The sequence below is a fragment of the Rhinatrema bivittatum genome, chromosome 8, assembly GCF_901001135.1.
Source record: "Rhinatrema bivittatum chromosome 8, aRhiBiv1.1, whole genome shotgun sequence".
NCBI classification, from domain to species: Eukaryota; Metazoa; Chordata; class Amphibia; order Gymnophiona; family Rhinatrematidae; genus Rhinatrema; species Rhinatrema bivittatum.
The window spans coordinates 170,780,554-170,794,994 of NC_042622.1; positions in this window are offsets into that span (position 1 = coordinate 170,780,554).

The window sequence follows — 14,441 nt, forward strand, 5'->3', positions numbered from 1 at the left end:
CACACTGGGTTAAGAGGCGGTGCCTACAAAACTTTCTCTGTTTCCATCTGCTGGAAGGGAGGCAAAACCCAGGAGTCTGGACTAATCTGGGTACATACAGGGAAAGTAACAATTAAAATATATTAGAAAATACTTAAATAACAAATTTCTAAATATTAAATATGAAACACCACAGCCTAAAAGCTGAATCTAAGCAGAATTAAAATGAACTGAAACGCAATTCATATATGAAGGAATTAATTCTCAATGCCAAACAATAAGTCTGAAACAACTTAAAATAACAATGAGTAAAAACATTTAGCAATAACAAAAAACAAAGGGTGGGTTCTGGACTGATATAGCAGAAGTAAAGGAAAGAAAATTAACAGGAAAGGGATCAGTCCAGACTCCTGGGTTTTGCCTCCCTTCCATAAGTTCTGGACTGGTGGAGCAGAAGGTAATGTAATAATTCGTACTTATATCACCAGAACCAGAGGAGTTCAAATCCATTTATGGAGTTTGGATATTTGTCTGAAATGCAAGCACTGCCCTGGCTCTTTATGTCATATGTTTAGACAATGTGCCAAGTTACAAACCTTTTGGAAATCAGTTATGAATCTAGTGGAAAGCTTACTTGATGTTTCTGTAGACTGGAACAATTTATTGCAGTGTATATAAATACTTGCGAAAAAGTTAATTCTTCAGTATTGGAAGGATAAAGAAGCACCATTTGTTCAAGAATGGAAGCAAGCAATGTTACATCATGCTACCATAGAAAGATTGTTAACTTTAAAACATTCTTAAAATTGAGGGGTTATTTTTGTTTGTGGGATAGACATTATCCGCCCTCAATACTATGAGGGCGGATAATGTCTGATGATATATGCCATGGGTTGGTGATGTGCTGAACTGTTTTCAGGTTTTGTATGCTGCTTCTTTGTGTGTGGGATGGATGTTAGGATTGGATGTGTTTGTGGAAGGTGTGCGAGTCTGGATGTAATTTTGGTGTGTGTTCCTTAAAAGGTACAAAATGGAAATGGGTGAACAGAACCTAAGATGAATCTTGTGATCTTCTTGTACAGATTCTTTTCACTTATTATGCTGTGTCTAATGTTGATGATGGTTTGGTTGCTTTGCTTTTGTAGCTGTTTCACCTTAATAAAAAGGAATGTTTAAAAAAAATAAGAGGTATTAAATGTAAATTAATTTTTCCATAGGCATTAACAGAATACCACTAAATGGAGAAGAAGAAATTGACAGTTATTTTGAGAAAGATCGTTATGTCACAATAAATCTTGAGGAGCCAGAAGAACAGAGATTGGAAACTACTGTTTAGTTACTATAGCATTACCTTTGTACAGCAGTGTGTGAATACTAAGTGTGTGATGCAGCCCCACATACAGCAGTGTATGTAAGTACTGTGTGTGTGATGCTGCCCCATGTACAGCAATGTATGTGACTACTGAGTGTGTGATGCAGCCCCATGTACAGCAGCATATGTGATACTGAGTGTGTGATACAGCCCCATGTACAGCAAAAGAAAATGATTCCTTACCTGCTAATTTTTGTTCCTGTAGTACCACAGATCAGTCCAGACAGTGGGTTATGTCCCCCTTTCAGCAGATGGAGTCAGAGCAAAACTCAAAGGGTGGCCTCTTATAAGCTGGAGCGCCCTCTCTGTCCTTTCAGTATTAAGAATATCAAAGCAACAGAAAAACGTTTGGATGGATCAAGAAACTGTAATTAAGTGCTGAACATAGCAACAGTGGAAGAAAATTGAAAGAAACACGCCAACAGGCAAAAAACTTGCAACGGGAACCAAATGTTATTAACAGTAGTAACAGCAGTAAGAGAGCCACTATCCCAAAACCATGATTCTGAGGGTGGGCGTCTGGACTGATCCGTAGTATTACAGGAACGAAAATTAGCAGGTAAGGAATAATTTTCTTTTCCCTGTTTGTACCTGGATCCGTCCAGACAGTGGGATGTACCAAAGCTTTCCTACATAGGGTGGGCCCCAGATAGCCCGGCTCGAATGACCTGGTCGCCAAGAGCCCAAACCAGGAGGTTGTAGATTCAAGCAATAGTGCCTTGCAAAAGTATGCAACAATTTCCAGGTAGCTGCTCTGCATATCTCCTGCGGCGAGAAAGAGCTACTCTCAGCCTAGGAGGCTGCTTGAGCTCGACGCGAATGCGCCTTGATGCCTTCTGGAGGACGACGTCCGACACCAATGTATGCTAAAGCAATAGCATCCTTCAACCAGCGCGCAATAGTGTTTTTGGAAGCCGGGTGCCCTCGTCTGGGACCACTCCACAGAACAAGCAGATGGTCTGATAAGCGAAACTCATTGGTGACCTCCAAATAACGAATAAGAACTTGGTTGACATCAAGTCTTCAAAGGTCTCGACGCTCCTCGGCAGCGAAGGAAGGAAGTTCAACAGATTGATTCATATGAAGGATGGAACTGTAGACAAGGATACTCTGGAATCCGTAAAACGGAGGAAAGGTTCCTTACAGGATAGAGCCTGTAACTCTGAGATTCTGCACGCAGAACAGATGGTCACTAGGAAGACAGCCTTCATGGTGAGATCCTTGAGAGTCGCGCCCCTCAAGGGCTCGAAGGGCGGTCCAGCGAGGACTCGAAGGACCAAGTTGAGACTCCACGAAGGGCATAAGGAGTGAACCGGTGGCTTGACATGCTTTACTCCTCTTAAAAATCGGACAACATTCGGACGTGTAGAAAGAGGAGCTGCCTCCTGAAGATGGATCAGTGCTCCTAGCGCTGCCACTTGAACTCTGAAGGAATTATATGCCAAGCCCTTGTCCAGACCACGCTGTAGGAAAGATAAAATATCAGCAATGGAAGCGCGACGTGGAGAGATATCCATTGAAGCGCACCAAGAGTCAAACACTTTCCAGACCCGGACATAGGAAATGGAAGTAGACATCTTATGTGCCTGGAGGAGCGTGGAGATGACCTCTTCTGGATAGCCTCGCCTCCTCAACCTCCGCCGTTCAAAAGCCATGTCGCAAGACAGAAGCGATCTCCCCGGTCGAAAAATACTGGGCCTTGTCGTAGAAGGTGTGGTAGATGACCGAGGCGGAGGGGGCCGTCGACTACTAAGTTGACTAGGTCTGCAAACCATGGTCATCGCGGCCATTCCGGGGCCACCAGAATTACTGGACCTTGATGAATCTCTATTCTGCGTAGCACCTTGCCCACCAGGGGCCATGGCGGGAAGACATAGAGAAGGAGATTTTGCGGCCATGGAAGAAAATGCCATACATAAGAAAATGCCATACTGGGTCAGACCAAGGGTCCATCAAGCCCAGCATCCTGTTTCCAACAGTGGCCAATCCAGGCCATAAGAACCTGGCAAGTACCCAAAAACTAAGTCTATTCCATGTTACCATAGCTAATGGCAGTGGCTATTCTCTAAGTGAACTTAATAGCAGGTAATGGACTTCTCCTCCAAGAACTTATCCAATCCTTTTTTAACACAGCTATACTAACTGCACTAACCACATCCTCTGGCAACAAATTCCAGAGTTTAATTGTGCGTTGAGTAAAAAAGAACTTTCTCCGATTAGTTTTAAATGTGCCCCATGCTAACTTCATGGAGTGCCCCCTAGTCTTTCTACTATCCGAAAGAGTAAATAACCGATTCACATCTACCTGTTCTAGACCTCTCATGATTTTAAACACCTCTATCATATCCCCCCTCAGTCGTCTCTTCTCCAAGCTGAAAAGTCCTAACCTCTTTAGTCTTTCCTCATAGGGGAGTTGTTCCATTCCGCTTATCATTTTGGTAGCCCTTCTCTGTACCTTCCCCATCGCAATTATATCTTTTTTGAGATGCGGCGACCAGAATTGTACACAGTATTCAAGGTGCGGTCTCACCATGGAGCGATACAGAGGCATTATGACATTTTCCGTTTTATTCACCATTCCCTTTCTAATAATTCCCAACATTCTGTTTGCTTTTTTGACTGCCGCAGCACACTGTACCGACGATTTCAATGTGTTATCCACTATGACACCTAGATCTCTTTCTTGGGTTGTAGCACCTAATATGGAACCCAACATTGTGTAATTATAGCATGGGTTATTTTTCCCTATATGCATCACCTTGCACTTATCCACATTAAATTTCATCTGCCATTTGGATGCCCAATTTTCCAGTCTCACAAGGTCTTCCTGCAATTTATCTTCGCCCTCTGCGCAGTGTTCCCTTTGTTGGCTGAAGAAGCGCGGAACCTTCGCATTCTGGAAGGTCGCCATCAGGTCCAGATGTGGAGTCCCCCATCTGTTGAAGAGGAGCCCACCACTTCTTCAGAGAGCTCCCACTCGCCGGAATCTATGCGTTGGTGGCTTAGAAAGTCTGCCTGAATGTTGTCCACTCCTGCTATGTGGGACGCTGAGAGGGAGAAAGGTGAAGCTCTGCCCATGCCATCAGCTTGTCCACTTCCTGCGTGACATGCTGGCTCTTTGTCCCCCCTTAGTGATTGATATATGCCACCGTAGTTGCATTGTCGGAGAGAATCCGCACCGCCTGATGACTAACCAATGGGAGGAATCGCTGTAACGCCAGACGGACGCTGTGGTCTCCAGTCGGTTGATCGGCCACGAGGACTGGACCGACATCCACCATCCCTGAGCAGACTGCCTTTGACACACCGCTCCCCAGCCAGAGAGGCTGGCATTCGTGGTGACGATCACCCACTGCGGAATGCCCAGATCTACTCCCTTCATTAAGTGGTCCAGGCTGAACCACCAGGTCAGGCTGTGTCTGGCGAGGTCTGGCAGTGGCAGGAGGGCTTGAAAATCCTGCGACACTGGCTTCCAGCAGGAGAGTAATGCTCTCTGTAGGGGACGCATATGCACAAAAACCCACGGCACTAAATCTGTAGTAGAAGCCATCGTGCCGAGGACCTGAAGATAGTCCCACACTGTGTGACAGTGGAGGCTCCGAAAACGGTGGACCTGCGTTACGAGGGACTGAGCCCGATCCTGGCGGAGGTACACTTTTCCCGCGTTGGTATCGAAACGTGCTCCTAAGAAGTCTAGTGTTTGAGAAGGAGTAAGGTTGCTCTTGGCCAAGTTGACGACCCATCCTAGGGAGCAGAGAAGGTTGAGAACTCGTTCCACCCCTTGATGACAAAGATCTTCTGACTTCGCCCGAATGAGCCAGTCATCCAGGTAGGGATGGACTAAGATTCCTTCATAGTGCAGCCGCCACCACGACCATTACCTTGGTGAAGATGCGGAGGGCCGTCGCCAACCCGAAAGGTAGGGCCTGGAACTGGAAATGCTGACCGAGGACCTTGAAATGCAGAAAACGTTGATGTACCTTGAGGATGGGAATGTGGAGATAAGCCTTCATCAGGTCCAAGGAGGCCAAGAACTCTCCCTGGTGTACCGCCGCCACTACTGAACGTAAGATCTCCATACAAAAGTGAGGCGCCTTTAGAGCCATCTTGAGGTCCAGGATGGGACGAAAGGAGCCTTCCTTTTTGGGAACTACGAAGTAGACGGAATAATGGCCTAATCCTTGTTCCATCGATGGTACTGGTAGGATAGCCCCTAGGGCCAAGAGGCGATTGAGCGTCTGTTGGACTATAGCTTGCTTCTGAAGGCTTCCGCAGGGGGAGAGGAGGAATCTGTGTCATAGGGGCTGAGCAAATTCTAAAGCGTAGCCGTGTTTTAGAATATCTAAGACCCAGTGATCTGACATGATCTTGACCCACTCCTCGTAAAAAAGAGACAGGCGGCAGCCTATCCTGGGAATGGAAGAGTGGGTCAGCAAGCATTCATTGGGAAGTCTTGGAAGATGCCCCTTGAGGGAGGTTGTCTCGGACCACTCTCTGGCCTCGAAAGGAAGGAGTCCAGGACTGTGAACGTGAGGAAGGAGGTCTCTGTGCTGGCGACCTTGTCTGACGAAACCGTTGTTGTCCTCGGAAGCAAGTTCTCGAAGAGCTGAAGGTCCTAAAGGTCCGTGGATGATCCTCGGGTAGCTTATGGGCTTTGTTTTCCCCGAGTGACTTGATCAGTTGTTCCAAATCCTTGCCGAACAACAATTTTCGCTTGAATGGAAGAGATCCCAATTGTGCCTTGGAAGACGAATCCGCCGACCAGTTGCGAAGCCAAAGCAGATGTCTAGCTGAGACCACGGAAACCATGGATCTGGCAAGAACCCGCAGAAGATCATATAGAGCATCAGCCCCATACGCAATGACTGCTTCCAGGCGCTCAGCCTGCTGAACTTCCTCGGGTGGTAAATCCTGTGCGCTGAGCATTTGTTGGACCCAGCAGAGCCCTGCCCGCTGAATAAGGGAGCTGCAGACGGCAGCCCTGACCCCTAGGGCAGACATCTCAAAAATCCGTTTGAGGTAAACTTCCAGCTTGCGGTGCAGCAGATCTTTTAGGGCTGTTCCACCAGTAACAGGAATCGTAGTTAGTTTTGTAACCGCTGACACAGAGGCGTCCACCTTAGGGACCTTGAGGAGATCCAGGAACTCTTCAGGCAAAGGGTATAGCTTGTCCATAGCTCTTCCCACCTTGAGAGAAGACTCCGGCGGGTCCCATTCCCTAGTTAACAGTTGCAGTAGCATAGGATGAAAAGGGAAGGTTCACGAAGGTGGACGCAGACTGGCTAGAACTGGGTCGCCTTTGCGGAATGATGTAACAGGAGCAGTGGGCTCCGGTGGGGTCTCTATGTCCAGTTTGGCCAGGATGTGAGGAATGAGGGGATCCAACTCATCCCTTTGAAAGACACTCAGGACCCGTGGGTCGTCATCCTCCATTTGTATGGAAGAAGAGAGGTCATCCATCTCTGGGTCATTCTGGGAGGTGACAGGTGGCACTATCCTTATCCTGGGAACTGGCTGCTGCCCCCTGCACCAGGGGGGTGCTGGAGGCTGAGTGGCTCCCAAGGATCCCACAGGCTGTGGGTCTGCAATGTTATCCTGGGACCCAGAAAGCTGACCGCTACCAGGATCTGACAGCAGGATCACCTTGGGAGGCAGAGGGCCTGCGGCAGTGCCCTGCAGCTGGTTCATATTGGCCAAGTAAGCGCTATGCAACAATAGAACAAAATCTGTTGAAAATGGGCCAGGGGGAGGAGCCGAAGGAGCAAACACTTGGGGGGGGGGGGGGGCCCACAAGCTGTGGTGGAGGAGGCTGCGGCTCCGGTGAAGCCACTGGAGAAAGATCCGATGGAGAATCGGGGTCCGAGTCAGCATCTGGGTGCGCGGGAGCTGTTGGCAAGGAATTCAAGATGGCCACCGTTCCCACGCTAGACTGGAACAGGGCTGGCCTCGCCACAAGGTGCGCCTATGAGCGCACATTAAGTCGTCCGGCCGCCCGTGAGGAACCCTCCCCGCCGGGGAGACATCTCACACAAATTCCTTCCCGGGAGAGCCGCGATCCTGGCTCTCCACAGGCGCAGCAACGAGACAGGCGCGGCATGATTTCAGTGGAGCTGGCAAACTGCAGAGTTCAGGCCATCAGAAGTGGGTAAGGAAAGGACGGCCGCTGATAGAGTAACGACAAGGCTGAACAGCCTGGAGCCAGAGGAATAACGCTTCTCTGGTAACATTGCCCCGAGGAAGCGACCTCTCAGGGCAAAGCACTATGTCGTTGGGGGGGGGGGGGGGGGGGGGGGGGGGGGGGGGGGGGGGGGGGGGAGAGGCTGGACCACCAGCATTCACCCCTAAGCCTTTAAAATCAATTCAGAAGAAAACAGGACCTGCAAGTAATAAGAAATAACAGCAGTTACCCCCAAAGAAAAAATACCTCGGGCTTTGTGTAAGTTTTAGGAGCCAGAGCCTAAAGTCTGAGGGAAGCTGTTCCTGTAAGTTACATTCAAAACTAAAGTATTACTTCAGAAAAAAAAACATTTTTTTTAAGCTTTAAGCAAAGTGATCCATCCAAAGTACAGAAATACTTCAAAAGAAAAAGAAAGTAAAGAAAATCTATCTTTCTTTCTGAATCAAGTTAGGGGACCGAAGGGCCTGCCACCTTTCATCTACTGGAGTCAGAGTAATACAGAAGGGACAAAGAGGGCGCTCCAGCTTATAAGAGGCCACCCTTTGAGTTTTGCTCTGACTCCATCTGCTGGAAGGGGGACATAAGCCACTGTCTGGACTGATCTGGGTACGTACAGGGAACATATGTGATATTGATTATGTGATGCAGTCCCATGTACAATAACGCTTGTGATACTGAGTGCGTGATGCAACCCCATGTACAGCAGTGTATTTGATACTATGTGTGTGTGATGCAGCCCCAAATGCAGCAGTGTATTTGATATTGTGTGTGATGCAGCCCCACATACAGCAGTGTATGTAAGTACTGTGTGTGTGATGCAGCCCCACGTACAGCAGCTTTTGTGATACTGTGTGATGCAGACCAATGTACAGCAGTCTATGTGAAAACTGTGTGTGTGATGCAGCCCCACGTAGTGTATTTGAAACTCTCTGTATATGTGTGTGATGCAGCCCCACATACACAGTGTACGTGAATACTGAATGTGTGATGCAGCCCCATGTACAGCAGTGTATTTGATATTGTGTGTGTGTGATGCAGCCCCACATACAGCAGTGTATGTAAATACTATGTGTGATGCAGCCCCACATACAACAGCTTTTGTGATACTGAGCGTGTGATGCAGCCCCATGTATAGGAGTCTATGTGAAAACTGTGTGCGTGATGCAGCCCCACGTACAGTAGTGTATTTGAACTATGTGTGTGTGATGCAGCCCCACATATAGCAGTATATGTGAATACTGTGTGCGTGATGCAGCCCCATGTACAGCAGTGTATTTGATATTGTGTGTGTGATGCAGCCCCACATATAGCAGAGTATGTAAATACTGTGTGTGATGCAGCCCCACGTACAGCAGCTTTTGTGATACTGAACATGTGATGCAGCCCCATGCACAACAGTCTATGTGAAAACTGTGTGCGTGATGCAGCCCCACGTACAGTAGTGTATTTGAACCTGTGTGTGTGATGCAGCCCCACATATAGCAGTATATGTGAATACTGTGTGCGTGATGCAGCCCCATGTACAGCAGTGTATTTGATATTGTGTGTGTGTAATGCAGCCCCACATATAGCAGTGTATGTAAATACTGTGTGTGATGCAGCCCCACATACAGCAGCTTTTGTGATACTGAGTGTGTGATGCAGCCCCATGTACAGCAGTGTATGTGATACTGTATGTGTGATGCAGGCCCACATACACCAGTGTATATGATACTATGTGTATGATGTAGTCCTGCTGCCTGTCTTTTTCATTCTCAAACTAACTTGTGCAATTCTTTAGCCAATGCTTCCATTTTAGGTTTCAGATGGCTATAAAGTACTGTATTTGCCTATATTTATAATTTCAGTATTTGTAAAACATTGTTATTTCTATATTTTTATGTGTTTTTTTTCTAGACTTTTATAGTATTCAGAGCAATAATATGAATATTATGTATAAAAAATGTCTTATATTTATATGAAAGATTTATATAGTATGGAGAGTGAAAGCTTCCATTCACATACTGTGCAAGACTGCTACAGGTGGCAATTTACTACTGCCCCACAGGGACCCTGAGATTACTCAGCCCTCCACACTTACCATTGTCCCAATATGTGTCTGATTTATAGGGACTCTAAGATTATTCAGCCCTTTGACACTATCAAATTCCTTAAAAAAAACCAGTTGTGACAACACAAATATATGGTATTGAAATTATGCTCTGATTTTGAATTGGAAAATATTGCATTTCTACATTTTATTTCAAATTCTTACAGATATGTAAGGATGTGACTTGATTCTATGGATACGACTTGTATTTTTAGTTAGAAGATGTGAGTATAGGTCCTATACTTCTATACATAAGAAACAACTACATAGCAGAAAAGAAATAGACAGCATGATACTACTGTGTCTTATAAAGTTTTACTGTTTACATGTAAAACTTGTGCCATTTCAACAATGTAACTGTGCCCAATATGTGGCATGCATTTTCCTATGGAGAAAGAGAATAATTTTTAGTTTTTTACAGTTTTTAATAAAAAGTAATTTAAGTAATTTAAATTTACTCTGTACCTCATAAACTAAGAATTTTATTTTCTAAAACAACCAAAATACCTCAATATTACAGATATGTAGTATAAAATTTTTTAATGTAAAATTCTTTGTTCTAAGATATTTGCTATATTGAAATTCCAGAAATTATGGAGTACTTTTAATTTAATTATTACAGTATTCATTTGATAACATTTGAACCCTAACTACAATGATTGTTTTTATTTGTAATGCCTTTATACTTGAAAGAAAGATGCTTCTTTCTGTTTTCACTGTATACTTGTATTATTGAAATGAACGTGCCTATCCCTGCAGTCAAGGACTCCAATCTGATGCTCAGTCCTATTCAGAAAAGCCACAAGAGGAATACTGCGAATCAATTCACATGCACTGTCACTTTTCATTCAAAATAAAGATTTATTTATTTAATCAGATCTTTTGCTGTAAGATTATGTCTTGCTGTGAGGTTTGAATTTGAACGAAACAAGGCTACAGTCATCTGACTCACCTTACAAAGGTGCCACAGACTCATATATAATGTACAGTGCCTTAGCTTCCTAGCTTAACTAAATACCCTTTTGGCAGGCAAGAAACATTTGCTGCTCGCATTTGCAGAGAGATCTTGGCATTCACACTGTTGCAGACAATGGGCCGGATTTACGCGCGTAAATCCGAGTTGATTACCTGTAACAGGTGTTCTCACAGGACAGCAGGATGTTAGTCCTCACATATGGGTGACATCATCAGGATGGAGCCCAATCACGGAACACTTTTGTCAAAGTTTCTAGAACTCTGACTTGCACCACTGAGCATGCCTAGCATGGTACCAACCCTGCATCCAGCAGGGGTCTCTCTTCAATCTCGTGTATAGCAAAAAGTACATGCGAAAAATAAAATAAATGGCAAGCGTACCCAACTCCGTGGGGTGGCGGGTGGGTTCCGTGAGGGTTCTCACAGGACAAAAGCACCCAAAGACGTGCAACCGGCACAACAACAGGAGTGATTTTGGATAACGGGCAGCCTGAAATTCCCAGCGGGGTGTTGGAAGGAAGTTGGGTATTAAGCTGAGAATATATTGCCTGGACAAAGCTTGTGTGCCAGCTTTGTCCAGGCAATAATGGGCTGCAAAGGTATGGAAAGAACTCCATGTAGCAGCTCTGCAGATGTCAGCAAGAGGTACAGACTGAAGGTGTGCTACCGACATTGCCATTGCTCTAATAGAGTGTGCTTTAACGCGTCCCTGTAGCGGAAGGCCTGCCTGTTGATAGCAGAAGGAAATACAGTCTGCCAGCCAGGAGGACAGGATCTGCTTTCCCACCGGGATACCCAGCTTAATTTTATCGAAGGAGACAAATAGCTGGGTGGACTTTCTATGGCCTGCAATGCGTTCCAAATAAAAAGCTAGCGCACGCTTGCAGTCCAAGGAATGCAGAGTCCGCTCACCTAGATGTGAGTGGGGTTTTGGAAAGAAAGTAGGTAAAACAATAGATTGCTTTAAATGGAACTCAGAGACTACTTTCGGTAGAAATTTTGGATGATTGCGAAGGACCACCCAATCACGAAGGAATTTTGTGTAAGGGGGGTACGTAACCAGCGCCTGCAGCTCACTGATTCTGCGAGCAGAGTTCAAAGCAAGAATGAAGAGCACCTTCCACGTGAGATGCCGTAATTCGCAGGAATGCGAAGGTTCAAACGGAGGTTTCATGAGTCGCGCTAAAACCACATTAAGGTCCCAAGCAGGGGCCGGGGCACGGAGAGGGAGCTTGAGGTGAAACAAGCCCTTCATAAAGCGCACTACTAAGGGTTGTGTCGAAATAGAGACATCCCCTGTACCCTTATGGAAGGCTGCCACAGCACTGACATGTGCTCTAATGGAGGAAGCTTGTAGTCCTGACTCCGAGAGGTGCCAGAGGTAGTCTAAAACTTTGTTGGGGGGCAGGTAAAAGGATATAACTCCTTTGAAGTGCACCATAATGAAAATCTTTTCCATTTAGAATGATAAGTGTTAGTGATCTGATGCCTGATGGGAGGAGCAATCAGATAGGAGTAGCAATCTGTTATAGATCTGTTACTAGTTAGACTGTGGAGTAGCAATCTGTTAATATTGGCTCCTAAGAAGGAGGAGTCAGCAATCTTGTAGTGTCTCAAATATCATCTTAGCAATCTGTTCAGGAATTGATATAGTTGTGGGTGGATCTCTGGGCCTGTGGCAGATGACCAAGTCCCTGGGGGAATATCCCGAGAGGGACCACTGGCTAGGCTTGAGTATGGAGACAGACACACACAGTTCTTTTATTAAACAGGTTTTTGAAACCACCAGAGGTGGCAGTGGTGAGCTGATATGCCCGGCAGGGCTGTAGTCCCTCAGGTACTGGAACAGCGATCCAGGATGGCTGAGCTGTTGAGAAACTAGAAAGTGAGTAGGCAGAGTAGATAGAGTTCATGAACAGAACTAGATGACAAAACTCACATAAGGTCTCAAGGAAGCTCAGGAGCTGGAAAGGTTTAGGCCCTCGAGGAGCAAGTACCTGGATCCAGAGAAAGCTCTGAGAGAGCGATGGTAACTCACAATTGTTTGTAGCAGTGATAGCTTCCAGGCAGTAGAGAATCTTCAGAGTGTCCAGGAACATGGGCCCTTGAAGAGCGAGTACCGGTTCCTATCTGTAATCTGAAAGTAAAGAAAAAGAGCAAGGCCCCCAAGGAGCGGGTACTTCTGGTAAGTCCGAGGAGGCAGAGCAGCTTGGAGGAATCTGTATATGTTATCCGTTCTGTATCCTTATCCTTTCCTTCCCTTGCTAATTCAATTAGATAGCGAAATAGAGACCTTTAAATATTGGAGGCGGATGACATCTCAGGGGGACGCCCCTGAGGTTCGCGCCCTTGCTGGTACTTCAATCAGAGCGCGTGCACGTATGCCCTAGGTCTTCAGGCAACATGGCGGATCTGCAACGTCGAGCCGGTCCGGGGATGCCAGAGGGAGATGGCATGGAGATACCGCAGCAGCCAGCCGTCCATCAAACCCAGAGGGAGTTGCCACAGAGGTAAAGAGGGCGGAGTGAGGATGTCGAGCAGCGACGGTCGCAATAATAAGATCTTTTAGTAGAAGGCTTTCGTGAAGCTACCAGGACCTGGGATACCGAGTCCGAGAGATTGAGAGGCCGCAAAATTAGCCTTTCAACATCCAAGCTGTCAGTGACAAGGCCTAAAGGTTGGGATGGCGCAGTTGTCCGTTCTTCTGAGATATCAGAGACGGATCTGTGCCCAGGCAAATTTGAGGATGGATTGAGTGGTCGCGAAGGATGGGAAACCATACCTGACACAGCCAGTAGGGGGCTATGAGAATCATGAGACCCCTGTCCCGACGTAGCTTCTCGAGAGTCTTGCTGATGAGAGGAAGTGGTGGGTAGGCATACAGGAGACCTGTTGCCCAGGAGCAGATGAAGGCGTCCCTTGGTGGAGTTTTTTGACTGCGATGTAGGGAGCAGAAGTTCTCCACCTTGCAATTGTGAACCGATGCAAAGAGGTCGATGCTCGGATACCCCCACTTCTGAAATATGTGATCCGCGACTGCAGGGTTCAGGGACCACTCGTGGGGTTGAAAAGTACGACTGAGTCTGTCCGCTAGAACATTGTCCACGCCCGCCAGGTAGGTCGCTCTCAGTAGCATGGAATGAGAGCGAGCTAAGGCCCAAATTTGCACTACTTCCTGCCATCGCTACTTTATTGTCTGTTTGGATTAGGATTGTTTTGTTGGATAAGCAATCCTGGAAGGCTAGAAGTGCATATCTGATCACCCTGAGCTCCAGAAAGTTTATCTGATGTTGCGCTTCTGCTGCAGACTAGGTTCCCTGAGTTTGCAGATGGTTTACATGCACTCCCCAACCGAGAGTGGAAGCATCAGTTGTCAGAATTATTTGAAATTCTGGCGCCTGAAACGGCAGCCCCTTGAGCAGGTGGGACTTTTGGATCCACCAAGCCAGTGAGAGACGAAGCTGCCTGGTGACATGGACAATGTTGGACATTGAATGGTGTGCCTGGGACAACTGGGATTTTAATGTCCACTGCATTACTCACATGGCAAGTCGAGCCATTGGGGTAACATGGACCGAGGACACCATATGTCCCAACAAGACGAGGACATGACATGCAGTCATGGTTCGGCGAGACTGTACAGTGCACGCAAGCACTGCCAGTGTATGAGCTCGGTCCCTGGGAAGGAAAGCTTTCGCTTGGATAGTGTCGAGATCCACTCCAATAAAGGAGAGGGATTGAGACGGAATCAGATTGGACTTCTAATAATTGATTAGAAATCCCAATGATAGTAGGAGACACACAGTGAGACGGAGGGAGTGAAGAACCGCCTCTGGAGACCGAGCACT